Consider the following 15,717-nt stretch of genomic DNA (forward strand, 5'->3'; position numbering starts at 1 on the left):
GACAAGAAAGAACTGTTCTATCACAACTTAAAATAGGACTAGCTGAAATGTTCCTAAGTTCCATGACTTCTTGGACTATACATTGAATCCAAAAAGCATCATACCCCCTCATCATAAAAAAGCCTTTTAACTTATCTGATTCTTCCAAGAAAATATCCAAATTGCTTGTCAGTCTACTTAAACTTATAAATTGCCCCTTTACTACACCTTTTTTCATGTGCATGGGGTGCAAACTGTCCTTATGCAAATATTGATTAACGAAGGTGGATTTCCTGAAAATCCTACTTCAAAATTCACTCTGATTAGGATCAAACTCTAGATGGATGTCAAGAAAATCAATGGCACGCCCAAAACCACCTACAGTGAATTTTAAAAAAGCATAACTTGTGTTCAAGTAGGAAACAAAAACTGTAAAGGAGGAAAAATCACCTCTCCAAATGAAAAAGTGTGCGCCATTCAGCAGCCACAAAGCCAGAGGTGAGACTATGATTGAACATGGTACTTAGGTGGGGTGCCAGTTCGTTCTGTAGTTTGTGTAGAACGCAGCCTGGGATGTTGTCTGGTCCCATGGATGCTGTGTTCTTGGCTTTGGAGAGTGGTTTTTTACCTGTGCAGCCTTGATTACAGGAACTTTGCATTCTTCTGGTATAGAGATGGGCTCTTTGGGGGGTGAGAGGGGGTAAAGTTAGCACTGAACCTATCTGCCAGGATGTTGGCAATATCAGTTGGGTCTGTATATTTAGTGCCATTGTGCTGTAACTCAGAGTAGATCTGAGTGTTGCCATTGAGATTCTTGACATAGCTATAGAATGCTTTGTGGTTGTCTTTAGAATCAGTGGTGATTTTGTTTTCGTAACTAGCTTTGGAGAATTTAATCAGGGATCGCAGCTTCTTACTGAGGCTGACCAGGGAACTCCTCCACTCATGGGATTTTACTCTCTTTTGCAACAGTTTCTTCCTTCTGTTGTACAGTTTGTTTATGGCAGGGGACCAACAGATTGGTTTCCTTTTTTTGGAGGATAGCATCTTGGTTCTGTTTGGGATAGCATGATCAATGCCCTCATCTAAGTGCTTATAAAGTGCAATTGTGTAGGATTCAGTAGTCGTAACTGTATTGTCCATCTGCATGGGTGTCATGAAGTTCACCACTATTGTGTCTTAAGAAGCATGAAATTGGCTCTGGAGAAATTTTTTACCATGGTTTCCTTAATGGGGGCAGGATGTGGATATCTAGGGTAATTAGCTTATGGTCAGATCGGACCAATGAGGCATTGACTTCAGGTGTGGAACACCAGTCACTCATGCTGGTAATGACTAGATCTAGGATATTGTTGCCCCTGGTGGGGGTGTGGATAAGTTAATCCAGGGCATTGGAGTTTATGAATTCCAGAAAGCGTTGAGCGAAGGAGTTGGTACATGAGTAGTTTTCCCAGTTAATGGTGGGGTAGTTAAAATCGCCCATTATTAGGGTGTTTGGTTGAACCCTAATATTTTCCAGTACATCAAGAAAACAGGAGTGGGAATCCTGGGGCATGGTGGGTGATCTGTAGCAAGCTACAATTTGGATTGCAGTTTTGCCCAGAGTTAGTTGCACTTGGATAACCTCGGCTGCATTATGCTGAGCAACTAGCCTGGAGGTGTGGATATCCTTAATGAATATGGACACACCTCCGCCTTTGGTGTTCGGTCCAGGTTACATGGGCGAAAAGTGTGGTATGAGTTATAGCCTGGTAGTGCAGGGGTGCTCTCTGGAGCTTTGAACCAGGTCTCAGTCACTGCACAGATATCGATGTTCTCCATTTTAAGGAGTGCCTCGAGTGAGTGCATTTTGAGATTTAGACTTCTAGCATTGAGTAGCATCACCCTCAGTTTTTGCTTGCCTGTTCCTGTTACGGTGGTGAATTTGTCATTTGAACCTTGCCTAAAAAAGGCACTATAGGGGCGGCAAGAACCTCAGCCAGTATCCAGAATCCCAGGGGTGACAGGTGCAGGCCATCTCTGGCAAAGCATCATGGTCTGTCGACCATGTCATCCCAGGCAGACAGATATTGGATCCCTTTAGAATGGCACCAGAAGCTTAGCCAATTGTTGAAGTCAATAATTTTGTCCTTGTACTGCGGCATCATTCTGGGTGATGGTAGAATGCTACTCAGGGCTAGGGTCATACCTGCCTGGGCTACAAGATTGGAGAGCTCTTCCATGTCTCTTTTCATGTAGTTCAGGGATGTACATCTCAGGTTGTTCACACCAACATGGACAATGACAGAGTCATATTTGTACTTGCTGTGGAGTGACCTGAGTGCGTGGGTTATGGGGCGGATCCTGGCACCCGACAGGCAGCTAACAGTAACCTTCTCCTTGTTTAGCCTGGTGAGTGGGACATCAGTGTGCCTGACTATAGAGTCACCTATGACTAGTGTGTTGGGTACGTTGTTTTGCCTTATTGGCTGTGGTTGAGTGGCAGACTGAGTCTGCGGGCTATGTGTCATTTGGGTTGTGTTGGGGGGGTGGAGATTGCTTGCATTTCTGCTTTGGAGGTCTCTGTTGATTGAGCAGATTATTATTGAGAGCCTCCGTGAATGTTTTTGTGTTTCTATGTGTGGATTTTGGTGGTGTAGATTTAGTGAGACTATGTGATGAGTGTGGTGTGGTGCAAGTGTTTACCTTCTCCTCTTGACTGTCAAGTTCAGTCTTGATTGGAGAGAGCTTTACGTCCAGTTTGGCTAGATAAGTGCATCTCTCACAGGTTGTAGTGTTGGGTGGTAGGAGGAGAAGGTTGTCTGTGTACATGAGGCAATTTATACATTGCCCCAAGATGCCCAGATTCATCAGATAGACAGGAGAGAACACTGGGAGCTGACCCTTGGACATGCCTGAATAAAAAAATATTTTCCTCTAGATAAGTGAGGAAAGTGAGCACAAGAGCTGTTTTTCTCTAAGCAAGTGAGGAAAGTAAGTACCAAAGCTGTTTTTCTCTAGGTAATGAGGAAGGTTGAGTGCTGTAGTAATTAGAAGGTTATTTAGTGCTTCTCTATTGTTCCTGTTTCTATATTGGTAAAAACATCAGAAGTTTGAACAGGAGGATTTACAAACACATTTTGGCCGTTAGGAACAAGGATTCCAACAATGCCTTAGCTAGGCATGCAGCTAATTGTGTAAATTACAAAAAGTTTTTATTTTTTGTTTTTTTGTGGTAGATCATGTTTCTCCAGGTATATTCTGTGGAGACTTTAAGACAGCACTCGAATATAAAGAAAGTAGATGGCAAATTCATTTGTGTGCTGATCAGTTTCCAGGTCTGAATGAGACAGTAAACATAAAATGCTTTTTGCAAATGCTGAGGTTATAAAATCAATAGTGATGTATTTAAGAATCAGATTATTTATTGTATTTTTTATTTTTTTAGTTTTTATTTGTTTCTACAGTTATTTAAAACATTTAAATTTATGAAAAACGTTTTTATGATGGTTCACTTTAAGACCTGTATCAATTAATTATCAAGTGATTTGGATGATTGATTTTATACTTGTTGATTTCTCAGTATAAATAGTGATGGTTTTTGTGGGGTATTTGTTTCTGATGAAGTTCTTGGATTAAAGGATGAAAAGTACTTAAAATACCCTGTGCCTGAGTTGGTGTTTGTCATTGCAAGCAGTTTTTTGGATTAAATTATAATATAGTTAAAAATTATCTATTGAAATGCTTTAAGTTACCACCTGAAGTTTCATAGCATCATAGGATCATAGGAAGTTACTAGGCTATTGGCCCTGAGGCCCTTATAAGCCAAGCCAAGAGTTTAGCCTATGCATAGACAAATCAGCACCTGATGCCCCTGTCCAGCAGGGACATGGGTGGAATCCCAGGGATGCATTTTCTATTTCCCATCCAGTTATCCAGATTGCACTTAAAAAGGGGTAAAGAGGTACTCTGCTTGACGTGGAGAGGGAGTTTATTCTATAGATGGCGGAGTCTCTGGGACACAAATCTGTGCCACCAGCATGTCCTACTGATGTCACAGACCAGGTTGAGGCCACGTGTGAGGGTTACTTGATTGGAGCTTGACTTGTGGATATGCAGCAGTCCCATCAATGTGGGTTCCGAGATCACTTGTATGCCAGACAGTGGTCACCTCTGAGGAGTCTGTATGAAACAGAGTAGAGGCATAGGGCTTTTTGCCTATTGGTGTATGGTAGATTTTTGAGGCCCTAGATTCTCCTGGTGAGGAACCTCTGTGGTCTCTCCAGCTGCTGCATGTGCTTTGCGAGGTACATGCCGAATGAGGCTTTGTACTCAATAATGGGCCTTATAATGCCAGAATACAAGGATGTTATGACCTCCTTGTCCCTGGATGAGATACCCTTACTTATGAGGTGGGCCATGTAGAAAGCTTTCCGTACAATGGAAGCAACATGGTGGTCAAAAGTCAGGCTGCTATCAGTCTGGGTGCCCAAACCCCTCATGACTGACTGCATGCTTAGAACGTTGTTATTAATGTGATAATTTGTGAGGGCATCTCTCCCCAAAGGGGATGATGATGCATTTTTTTGTAGTCAGCTTGAGGCCATGTTTCTGGCACCAGTCATTTGTTTGGATGAAACCCTTTTGGAGGATGACCACGTCACTAGCGGAATTTATGACACCTCCCAACTTGCAGTCATCTGCAAACTTGGTCAGCCATAGCCCACTGGTTTTGGCCTGTACCTCATAAAAGTATTTTCCAAATAACATAGGCTCCAAGACTGAACCCTGGAGTACTCCACTCGATATGGGTCTACTGTTTGAGGTGGCTTCCCCTATTTTGACTAGGTGGGTTCTATCACTGAGCCAGCTGGCTACCCATCTGGTAACATACAGATTGATGCCTAGTTGAGAAGAGTTTATAAATTATGCCCGAGTGGGGAATAGTGTCGAAGGCTTTGGCCAGGTCAAGGTAGGCAGTGTGCACTGTCTTCCCCTCATCCATGGCTTTGGTGACTGTCTCAAAAAAGTCAACCAAATTTAACAGACATGACCTCCCCTTGATGAAGCCAGACTGTGTGGGATCGAGTGTTTGGAGGTTGCCAATGTCCTTGTTTATGAAGTCCATGATTATGAGCATAGGCACAAGGCAGATGAAAGTGTGTGTGAATATATTGCTGAGCTAAACACTTATTTTCATAGGTGGGTGAGTGGGTACCAGGTCACTGCTTTTGAAGGGCTGGTAGATCATTTGGTGAGGGAACAAGTCCTTAGCACTTTGCCTGAGGACATGAGGATCCGATTGGCAGATAGGGAATGCCATACCCCAGATGAGTTGGGGAAAAAGGGAGACCTATACCTAGCAAGCAGGGCATCACTGCACAGGGAAATGATAACCAGTGTTGCACATGGGTCTAAGGGAACGTATGGTGGGCAGCCTAAACCGCTCCAAGAGAGTCCGCCAATAACAGGGGAAGCCACTAGTTCAGGTACACTGCCCTGACCAAGGGTTAAATGTTTGAAATGTAAGCAGTGGGACCATGTAGCATGTAGATGCCCATGGAGGCAAGTTGGGGAAGAAAAGTTGGGGGGAGCCAGTAAGTGGGAATGACAGAATGCCAGCAGTAAGTTGTCTGGGGACAACAAGGGTACCAAACTACCATAAGAGGTTATATTCAGTATTAGTAGATGAGAAACAGGCCACTGTTAAGAGAGACACAGCCTCTGACCTAACCTATGTAAAGTCTGCAATGGTTAAAAGGATCGCTACTTTCTTGGGCAGCCTATTCCAGTCAGAGCTTTAGGAGGGACTCCATTCCAAATACCTTTGGCCAGGGTTCACCTTGTCTGGGAGGGTGGAAAAGGAAGGAAGCAAGCAAGCAGGTGTGTTTGAGGATATCCCTGCAGATGTCCTGATGGGGAATGATTTTGATACTGCAGTTACATGCAGTCAGGCCTGGAACAAGCCTGTGAGTCTGGCAGCCTGAGGGGGACCCAGACAGACCACACACTTGAAGCCAGGACTGGTGAGGTGGTTACTTCAGTGAGGGAGCTACCCTGTAGCAGTGAGACTGAAGGTGAGTCACAGCTGTTTTTGGGTACTGATGTTCCCTTGGACAGAGTGACTGCAAGGGCAGAGGTGAGTAGTAGTACCCAGGCTGACAGTGAGGCACTGCTGTCAGAGGATACCAGACTTCCTGTGAAAGGGGTGCTGGGAAGGGGTACAAAGAGAGAGGTGAGACAGGCTCAGCTCTCAGACCCTACATTACAAGGCTTAAGGGAGATAGCCAGAGAGGTGCCTGATTCTCAAGGAAAGGGGGAATCTGTATATTGGGACAAAGGAGTTACTGTATAGAGAGTGGACCCCTGGGGGAGGGCTAGAGAGTGAAAGAATACAGCAGATGGTAGTGCCCAGAGCCTACCATGTGGCACGTTTAGCCATAGCCCATGACATTCCGTTTGCAAGTCATATAGGCATAAAGCGTTCAAAGAGACTGACCTGGCATGCAATCCAGGTAGATGTCCTACCAGTAAAGAAAGGGCATTGCTGTAGAGTCAATGATTACTAAGTCATCCCTAATGAAAAAGACAGGCTACAGATAAACCATTTGTGGTCAAAATCAGGTGCAAGTCATGGTCACAGAAATCTCTATATGTTCTACAGAGGCTAGGGTGAAGACATGGAAGCTGACTGGAGCAAAAACATAGGATTTTAACAAAATGCTCAGGGGTCTACCATTTCTGGAAGAAGAGAAGGTAGGTAGAGTCAATGAAGAATAGCATCATCTCAAAATAAGAATGTGAAAACTATAGGACAGATAAGTGGCCAAGCCAGGTATGGAAATAAGGCATGCAAGGAATGCTGTTAGTAGAATGTAGAAGTCCAGGAAGTCATAAAAATAAAGGGGAGAGCAGGAAAATGTGGGAGATCAAAAAGATTCACAAGGCTAAGAAGGAATACTAGTTGGCTAACAAAAGGCTAAGAGAACAGTCACAATGGCAAAGTACAAGGCATCACAGAAACTCTACCACCTTCTGGAAAGTGATTCAGTGGATGGCACAAAGGAACAAGGCAAAGACAAAAAGACAAAGAATAAGTCATCAAACACCATTTGTAAGAGATTCCAGCAACAATCTGTTCACCAGTTTTGAGGACATCAAAGGTAAATGAAAGAATTATTTCCTGCAGCTTCTAAATGAATACCCCCCCGAAGCTGTACTGCCTTGTGCACAGTCTATAATGAAATAGGAAGAAGAACCTAACCAACCATGCAGCACATAAGAACAGCACTAAAGAAAACAAAGACAGGGAAAAAAGCAGGCTCAGATGAAACTGTGCAGATATAATGAGGTGTTGAGTGAGTTAGGGGACAAATAGCTCCTGAGGGAACTCCTTTTTGGATGGAGAGAAAGACATATCCTGGATAACCTGAGAATAAGCACTCTAGTGCCAGGGCAGGAGGATAAATGAGGCTTTCATAATTGTGGGCAGTGCAGAGCTATCAAACTCTTGTCGCACTATGCTGGAGATGGCGACTGGTAAATGGATACACACAGTAACAGAAAATAAGATGAGAAGTTTAGGTTCAGATCATGATGCAGTGCAAGCAATCCAATGTTTGTGGTGAGATGCATTTGTTTATTTATTCATTTCTTGGCCAGGGTAGAACACTTACTCACATGGACCCTTTTCTATCTAAGCCCAGTGCTAACTATTAAAATCTGAAAAAATTATATTCTGTACATCTACACAAAAGAAATAGTCTGAGAAACATGTAAACATTATTGTGAGATAGGGCTAGTTTGGACAGTTCAACAAAAACCTTAAAAACATGCAACATTCGCTTAAATGGAAGATATAAAACAGTCCAAAACAGCACGGGTTGAGATCAGGAGTCCACACTTTGTGAATTTAATGCATGAAATGAGTGACTTTTGCAGTTCCACAGAGAAGGAAGACAGGGGGAACATTGGGGGGGGGGGGGCTGAACAAATAATGGAAAAGATACTGGAGATGGAGAAAGAGTATAACTGGGTATTCCTAGACTTGGAGAAAGAGTATAACTGGGTATTCCTACGCTTGGAGAAAGCATATGATAAGATCATTAGAAAGCTCATTATGGTCATAGTTCAAAGTTCTGGAAACATTGTTAGAATTAATGCTGAATCCAAAAAAAGGTCAAAAAGCAATGAACCACAATTCAGGAATCCAAAAACATGTTTAAACACAATAACACAAGTGCATAGTCACAGGACTTTACAAAACTCATTATTAGCGCTTTTGTCTCTAGCAATGAAAGACTTTGTCAGAAGCTGCACATCCAAAAAATAGGTACACTTAGAAAGCAAATGGTCATATGAATTAATAAAAAAATAAAGAATTTAAAAACACATGCAGCATAGTTACATACAGAAAAAATCGTAGATAAATTGAAGAAAATTTAAATGACAGCTTAGCTGACACAGTTTAAATAAACTAGTGAACAAAAACCTTTTCATTTATTGCTGATGTGGTAGTAGCATCAGGTTTTAAGAGCCATAACAGCTCTGTATATTTGGGCTTCTTACCTCATTGGCCATCCTTAGGGCCTTTAGCAATGTTTCCTAAAACCATAAATACAAAATTGCTGATTGTACAATTCATTTTTAAAAGCAGCCCTTCTAATATCATTAGATGTTCTGTAATACGCTCTTGAAGAGTCCTTTTGACCTTTCCTATATAAAAACTTGTGCATCTCTGACACAGTGCATCATATACCACACCCTTTGCAGAGCCTTTAGCTCTAAAGGGGTAAGCTGTAATTTAAATTTGTTTAACTTTATGTACAAATACTTGTTTTACGTATGTAATTATGGTGTATGTGTTTTTAAATTTTTAATTGTTTTATTAAGTCATGTGACTATTTGCTATTTGCGTGCACTTACCCCCTGGATATGTAGCTCTCATGAAGTCTTTCACTGGTAGAGACAAAAGTGCTTAACGCAAACTTTGTAAACTGCTGTGGTTATGCACCTATGAAACTGTGTAGCTACATATTTTTGGATTCTAGAATTAGTGTAGAGTGTTTACGAGGACCCGATAACACAAGTATGAAAAGTGTTCAGACTTGCAGAGGGGTTCCCAGCATACTTCTCAACCTGTTAGTGCAAGAATCAGAGACAATGCTACAAATAATGGGGACACATGACATGAAATAGGAGCAGATTTTAAAACTGCCCTTATAAATATAGAAAGTTGCTAGAATAACAGATTTTGCATTTGTATACATTTTCTGAAGGCTATGAAGTCTGAAACTCAAATATGTGTCATTATTTAGTGACTGCAGCCCTAAACAACTTGCCAAAAAGCCACGACTTTTACAAAGAACAGACCGTAGCATGGGACAAAAATGCTGAATATTCAATGAAATTCTGAACAGCTGATAGGTATGGTTCTCAGTGGGAGTAGGTGTACATCAGGGGTCATCACTTTTCCCACTGGTTGTTTGTACTAGTAATAGGCTGCATTGACAAACAGGTCAGAGAGGACAAATCAACAATGCTGCTGTATGCAGATAATGTGGGATTACAAGCAGACTCTGAACAGGAGCTTCAGCAAAGGATAGTGGGCAAAAATACAATACTGAAGGTACATCATGGAAAGAAAGTGAGAACACGCAAGGCAGTCCATCATGGCAGCAAATGGTATAACTCAAAATCAACTAAAACTGAGCTATAAGGAAGAACAGAAAAATGACTTCAAGTGTTAGAAGAGGGTTAGCAGGGGTGTTAGAAGAGGATTAGCAGGGGTGTTAGAAAAGGGTTAGCAGGGGTGTTAGAAGAGGGTTAGCAGGTGTGTTAGAAGAGGGTTAGCAGGGGTGTTAGAAGAGGGTTAGCAGGGGTGTTAGAAGAGGGTTAGCAGGGGTGTTAGAAGAGGGTTAGCAGGGATGTTAGAAGAGGGTTAGCAGGGGTGTTAGAAGAGGGTTAGCAGGGGTGTTAGAAGAGGGTTAGCGGGGTGTTAGAAGAGGGTTAGCAGAGGTGTTAGTAGAGGGTTAGCAGGGGTGTTAGAAGAGGGTTAGCAGGGATGTTAGAAGAGGATTAGCAGGGGTGTTAGAAAAGGGTTAGCAGGGGTGTTAGAAGAGGGTTAGCAGGTGTGTTAGAAGAGGGTTAGCAGGTGTGTTAGAAGAGGGTTAGCAGGGGTGTTAGAAGAGGGTTAGCAGGGGTGTTAGAAGAGGGTTAGCAGGGATGTTAGAAGAGGGTTAGCAGGGGTGTTAGAAGAGGGTTAGCAGGGGTGTTAGAAGAGAAGTGAACGAGGAAGTCAAAGCTGCAATCAGTCGTACTGCAGCCTAATGTTACAGAGCGTTAGGGGTAATGAATAACAGAAAAATGGCAAGGAAGTTGAAAAGTAACAGCAGTGTGTCCAGTGCTTCTAGTCTGTACAGAAACCTGGGTAGTGAAAGCAGAGCATGTCAATGAAGCATGAGGTGATGGTGGTGACGTCCCTGACACAAGTGGAAGGATGCATGCTGTGACATGGACAAAAAAATGAGAAGAAGACAGCAGAAGCCGAAGTAGTCCTAATTGCATAGTAGGTCAGACAGAAGTGATTACAATTGGTCGGTTACATGTGCAGGAAAGTTAAGGATGATTTAGTGAGGAAGGTTTTGGAGACGCAGGAAGAAGTCAAGAGGGAACAAGAACATACAGCCAGGAGATGCATGGATTATGTGAGAAAAGACATGAGACAATCGGGCATGACTGTTGAAGAAGGTAAGGGAGTGACACTGAATCGAGAGAGGTAGCAACAGTTGATGCAACACCCTGACCCCATCTAGAAAAATGGGAAAAAAAGGGGCTGATGATGGTGACACTGACCTGCTAAAAATGTGAAGAAGTTAAGGAGTATGGAGAAACCCTCTAAGCTCTATTGAATGGGGGTCTTGATTCATGTCTCTCATCTCCATGGCTTATAAGTCCTTTCACGCTTAAATGTTGGAAAGAAAGGGTAATGGGCATATAGGTGACGGGGTCAAGTGGTCAGGGATGTGGAGAACACAAACAAAAAAATGATGTGCATCAGCATGTAGAATGGTAAAGCCAAAGGAATATTTGTTACTGAATGTGAAGTGGAGATTGTTCCATTCTGGTGTTTTAACGACGTATGCCAGTAGCTCAGTGTGTGATTACCCAAAGATCACTTAGTTACCATAGTTAAAATAATGATTAATCAATAAATTATGGGTGGAATGCACACACCGTTGCTTTTTATGTTAGAATGGCCAATAAGAGTCTGTAAAGGATCACTTCAGTTACCTGTTCAACAATGAAGCAAACAAAATAATGCAAGGTGTTATAGCTGCTGAGGTTTTATGTATCATAAAGTTCCCACCAGTACAGATTTTCATATTGCTTTAATTTTCTGTGTTCATAATGGCAGTTTCTGTCCTTCATTATTGTCTGTCCTGTCAGTCATTCTTCAATGAATAAGATAAAACCCAAAGACAACCACAAAAATGCCTATAAAAAACAGAACCTAATAGTATTTAAATACGCAATTTCCACATGCTGGAAAATGAAAGCATTTATTTTAAGTCTAATGTGCAAAGCTTATATCCTGAGCTGCACTGTAATCTAATCTGAAACACCTACTATTGTATTTTGGAACATTGCAGTCTTAACATTAACTATTTCCTGAATTATCTGTATCACGAGAAAAAAATTGATCCTTTGCAAGCTATGTTCTACTTGAGGCATTTACAAGGTTATGATTCTGCAGTATTTTACAAGAAATTAGGGTACAGTGTGCTAATAATCCAAATACTTCATAATCACTATATATCTCTCATGGTTAGACTGCAGCAGAAAGATGGCTAGGGTTTGGCAAGGTGGGGGGCAGCCTCCTGAGTGCAAGGTTTCAGGGGATGTGATTGCCAGATTCTGATTGAGTATTAATGCATAATGGCATTCCTCTCTGAATGCTGATTATACTGCATTTGTGGTCTGGAGTTGAACACTTCAGTGCTCCTTGTGTGGTATTCAGACTGTAACAAGCCACCTGTAAGAGGAGAGAGCCTCATTTTTGAGGGGGTGGCAGATCTGGGGAAAGTTCTGGGTGCCAAAATAATTAACTACACCTATGGGCTGGAGTGCGAATAGTTCCGATATGTAATACTAAAACCAAAGTGCTAAATAATCTCTATACTGGGTCACACTATCAAACATCATGTTAGATGAAAGAAAATGCGTCATTCCTTGATGTTGTACTAACTGGCATCTGCTCCAAGGTGAGCACAATCTGTTCTTTTCCTTTAACGTTATGACAAACTAGCTACTACAACCAAATATCACAACTGCGTTAAACTGCACCTCAGTGCTATGTATAGATTTCCCAAATGTCAGTTAGAAATAACCTGCAGAACACTATATAATTATACAAAACAGCAGGTGCTTGCCTTGTGCCACACAAGAGGCATACAAAATATGACTCAAGTGATTTCACTGCAATGTAGGAGTCACTCACCATGTCTCAGAGATAATTTGTTTTAATTATAAAGCAGAATTTTCTTTTGGTCATATAAAAAATAAGCCACTTGACATATTGCATCCAAAGGTTTTCAATTATGGCAAGGCTGCAAGCTGAAATGATAATTGGACACAATCACATGGAAACTTTATTGGTAAATGCAGCTCATTCTAACAAAACTGCTTACTGGAGAATGCGTTTTAGATAGGATCACTTGCTTGGAATTCAGTTTCCAACCTGTATTAGTTCTACAGTAAATTCTATAACAAAAGCAAACGCTACGTACTTAATCCTGGAAACATGGGTACAAATCCAGTGAGCCTCACATTTCAGTCCTGTGAAGAAGAATTTTCTAACAATATTACATAATAATGAATTAACTTTTCCAAGTGTATTACATTGTCAGAGTTCATTCTGCTGTTATCTATAAATATAAAATAATGCTGACTGAGTTAATTGCAATGACTAAGCAGATCATATTTCCCTCATTTTCTTTACAATATTGTATTTCTGTTTCCTTTATTCTGACTTGATTTTTACTCCCTCCTTTAAGTTGCACATGCACACCCACTGATGTTGGACATTACATAGCCCCACCACCTAGTTTTTGAATTAACTTCTGATTTATTTACTGGCATTTGTTTACCGGGAAAGTTCACTGGGTCAAAGTAAGCCCATTTTCAGTGGAGGCCTGGGGAGAAAAGCTCCAAGGGAACAATAAGACTTACATAAATTTTAAAAAAGTTTCAAAAAATAATTTCAAACAAGATCAAGAAAATTACATAAAAGAAATTACCAAAAAAATTACATAAAACATTGTAGGAAAGAGATAAAGCTGGTATAACACCATACTAGCAGCAAAATTAAACATGTATAGACAATAATAACATGACATAATACCAGGCAAAACAAAATAGGTCAATATTATAGAGTTATGGGCATCTAGGAATGCATGTAAATCCAGGCGTTATATAGAATAAACAATAAAACATCTGTATAGAGATAAAGACATAAGAGGAGTACTTTGTAATATATATATAGGGGAGAAGGGAAGAGGAAGAAGAGAGAATGGGGGGCAGAAAGGTAAGTAGAGTGGGCAGTAAAAAAGAAAAAGATAGGGGAGAAGAAAGAAGAATGAAATAGAAGGAAAACAGTAAGAGGGTGCAAGTGGTTAAGGAGTTAAGAGCAAGGAAGAGGAGGAATTAAGTAGTCAAAAGTTCATTAGGAATTATGAAGAAAACAAACAGTTGGAGCAGGAACTAGATAAAAACAGATTTAGGTTCAGTTGGTAGATTTAAGTAACGGCAGAGGAAGGAACTACAGTTACATGCCCAATTGGAACGGAGATGATCGTACAGTGCAGCTTTGAAGTTAGAAAGTCTTGACTGTACATGGATAAATGTAGGTAGGTTATTCTATATTCTGTCAATGTTCTTAGAGTATAATAACTTGCCTGCAGGTAATTTGGGTTTATGAACTTGAAAAAGATGTTAGTGTTCAGACCATAGAGGCCTAATGCTGTTGTAAAGGGTGAGTAGGGAGCTAAGGGCAGACCAGTCTTGTGGCTTATGAATGAATTTATGTGCAGTTGTGAGCTGAAGAAGTAATAACTAGTGGGGGAATTGGAGCCGTTGTAATTTTTTTAGGGCAATAGAGTGATGAGTAGAATGACGACTATTTGTAACAAATTTAGCAATTTTGTTATACCATGTTTCTAGTTTTGTTTTCAAGGAAGACTGCAGGTTGGTTAGTAAAGGTGCACTGTAGATTAGTGAGGGTATCAGGTAACATAGTGCTAATATGTGTTTAGTCATGAGGGAGAGGAACTTATTGTGTCTGTAGAGTAATCCCAGTTTTTTGTGGGTCTTGTATTTTGGATGTGCAGATCATACTTAAGGTTTTCATCGATTATTACTCCTAACAATTTAGTGAGAGTTACTAACTCAATTCTGGTGCAGTTAAGAGAGAAAATATTAAGGATAGCTTTATTGATAGGTGTATTTCTCTTGGGAGTAAAGATCATAGTTTAGTTTTTGGGGGGATTTAAAGAAAGGTGATTTTTGTGAAGCCAGGTTTCCACAGTGGCAAATGCAGTTTGTGTGGTTTGCTGTAATATATTTGTTTTGGGAGCAGCGCAGTCTATAGTGAAGTCATCTGCATACTGGACTAGGGATCCCTGTAGGATAGCTTGGTGGAGATTGTTGAAAAAAAGTTTAAACAAAAGAGGGCCTAAAATTGAGCCTTTGGGTACACCTGTAGGATTGTGAAGGTAATAGAAAATGGAATTATTCCATTTAACATCATGCTCTCTGTTGGAGAGAGAGCTTTTGAACCAATTAAGTGATTGGTGAGATAGGCCTATACTGGAGAGCTGGGAGAATAGAGTGAGAGATGGTACTGAATGCTTTTGATAGGTCCAAGAAAAGGGCTGATACAATATGTCCTGAGCCTCAGGCTTTGTTGACCATGTCTAAGAAAGATATTAGTGCAGTGGATGTGCTGTGACCTGGGCGTAACCCATGCTGTGTTGGGGAAAGGATTGTGTTGTTTAGAAGGTAGTCTAAGAGTTGTGTTTGCACACATTTTTCAAGGATTTTAGAGATGGGGAAAGTATAGCAATGGGTCGGAAATTAGAGATATTGGTTGATAGGCTACCTTTATGAAGTGGTAGGATGATTGCTTTTTCCAGAGGCAAGGGACATGGGAATCTTGGATAGATCTGTTAATAAGAATGCTAATGGGATAGGCCACTGTGTCAGCAGTGATTTAAGAAATTTGGCAGGAATTCTATTGGCTGAGTTGAAGCAGGGCTTTAAATTCAGAAGGAGTTTTTTGATGTAGGAGGTAGGGATGGGAGAGAAATTCTGTCTGGGAAGTTTGTTGTGTGCAGTTTGGAGGGGGTTTGTTGAAGCTTGGAGAGGGATGATGTAAAATAGTTAAGGTATTGGGGCAGTTCTGAAGTAAAGAGTATTGCAGGGAAGGAGGAGGAGATGAGGGAGTAGGAATAGTATTATTCAGGAGACGTAAAGAAAAAGTAGCAGTAACATTAGCAATGGTGTTACTAAAGTAGGAGTTAAAGATGTTAGCTTTTTTTTTTTTAACTAGCTCAGGAGGAATGATGGGATGTAATCAGGAATCGGTTATGGTGCCAGGGTTTAGAAGATTATTGACGGAAGACCAGAACTTTTTGGGGTTATTTTTTCTATTTGTTTGCCGGTTCCAGAAGTACTGCTGTTTGTCTTTAGAGATGAATTTTC

The sequence above is a fragment of the Protopterus annectens genome, chromosome 7.part0, assembly GCF_019279795.1.
Source record: "Protopterus annectens isolate FY-2018-M chromosome 7.part0, PAN1.0, whole genome shotgun sequence".
Taxonomy (NCBI): domain Eukaryota; kingdom Metazoa; phylum Chordata; order Ceratodontiformes; family Protopteridae; genus Protopterus; species Protopterus annectens.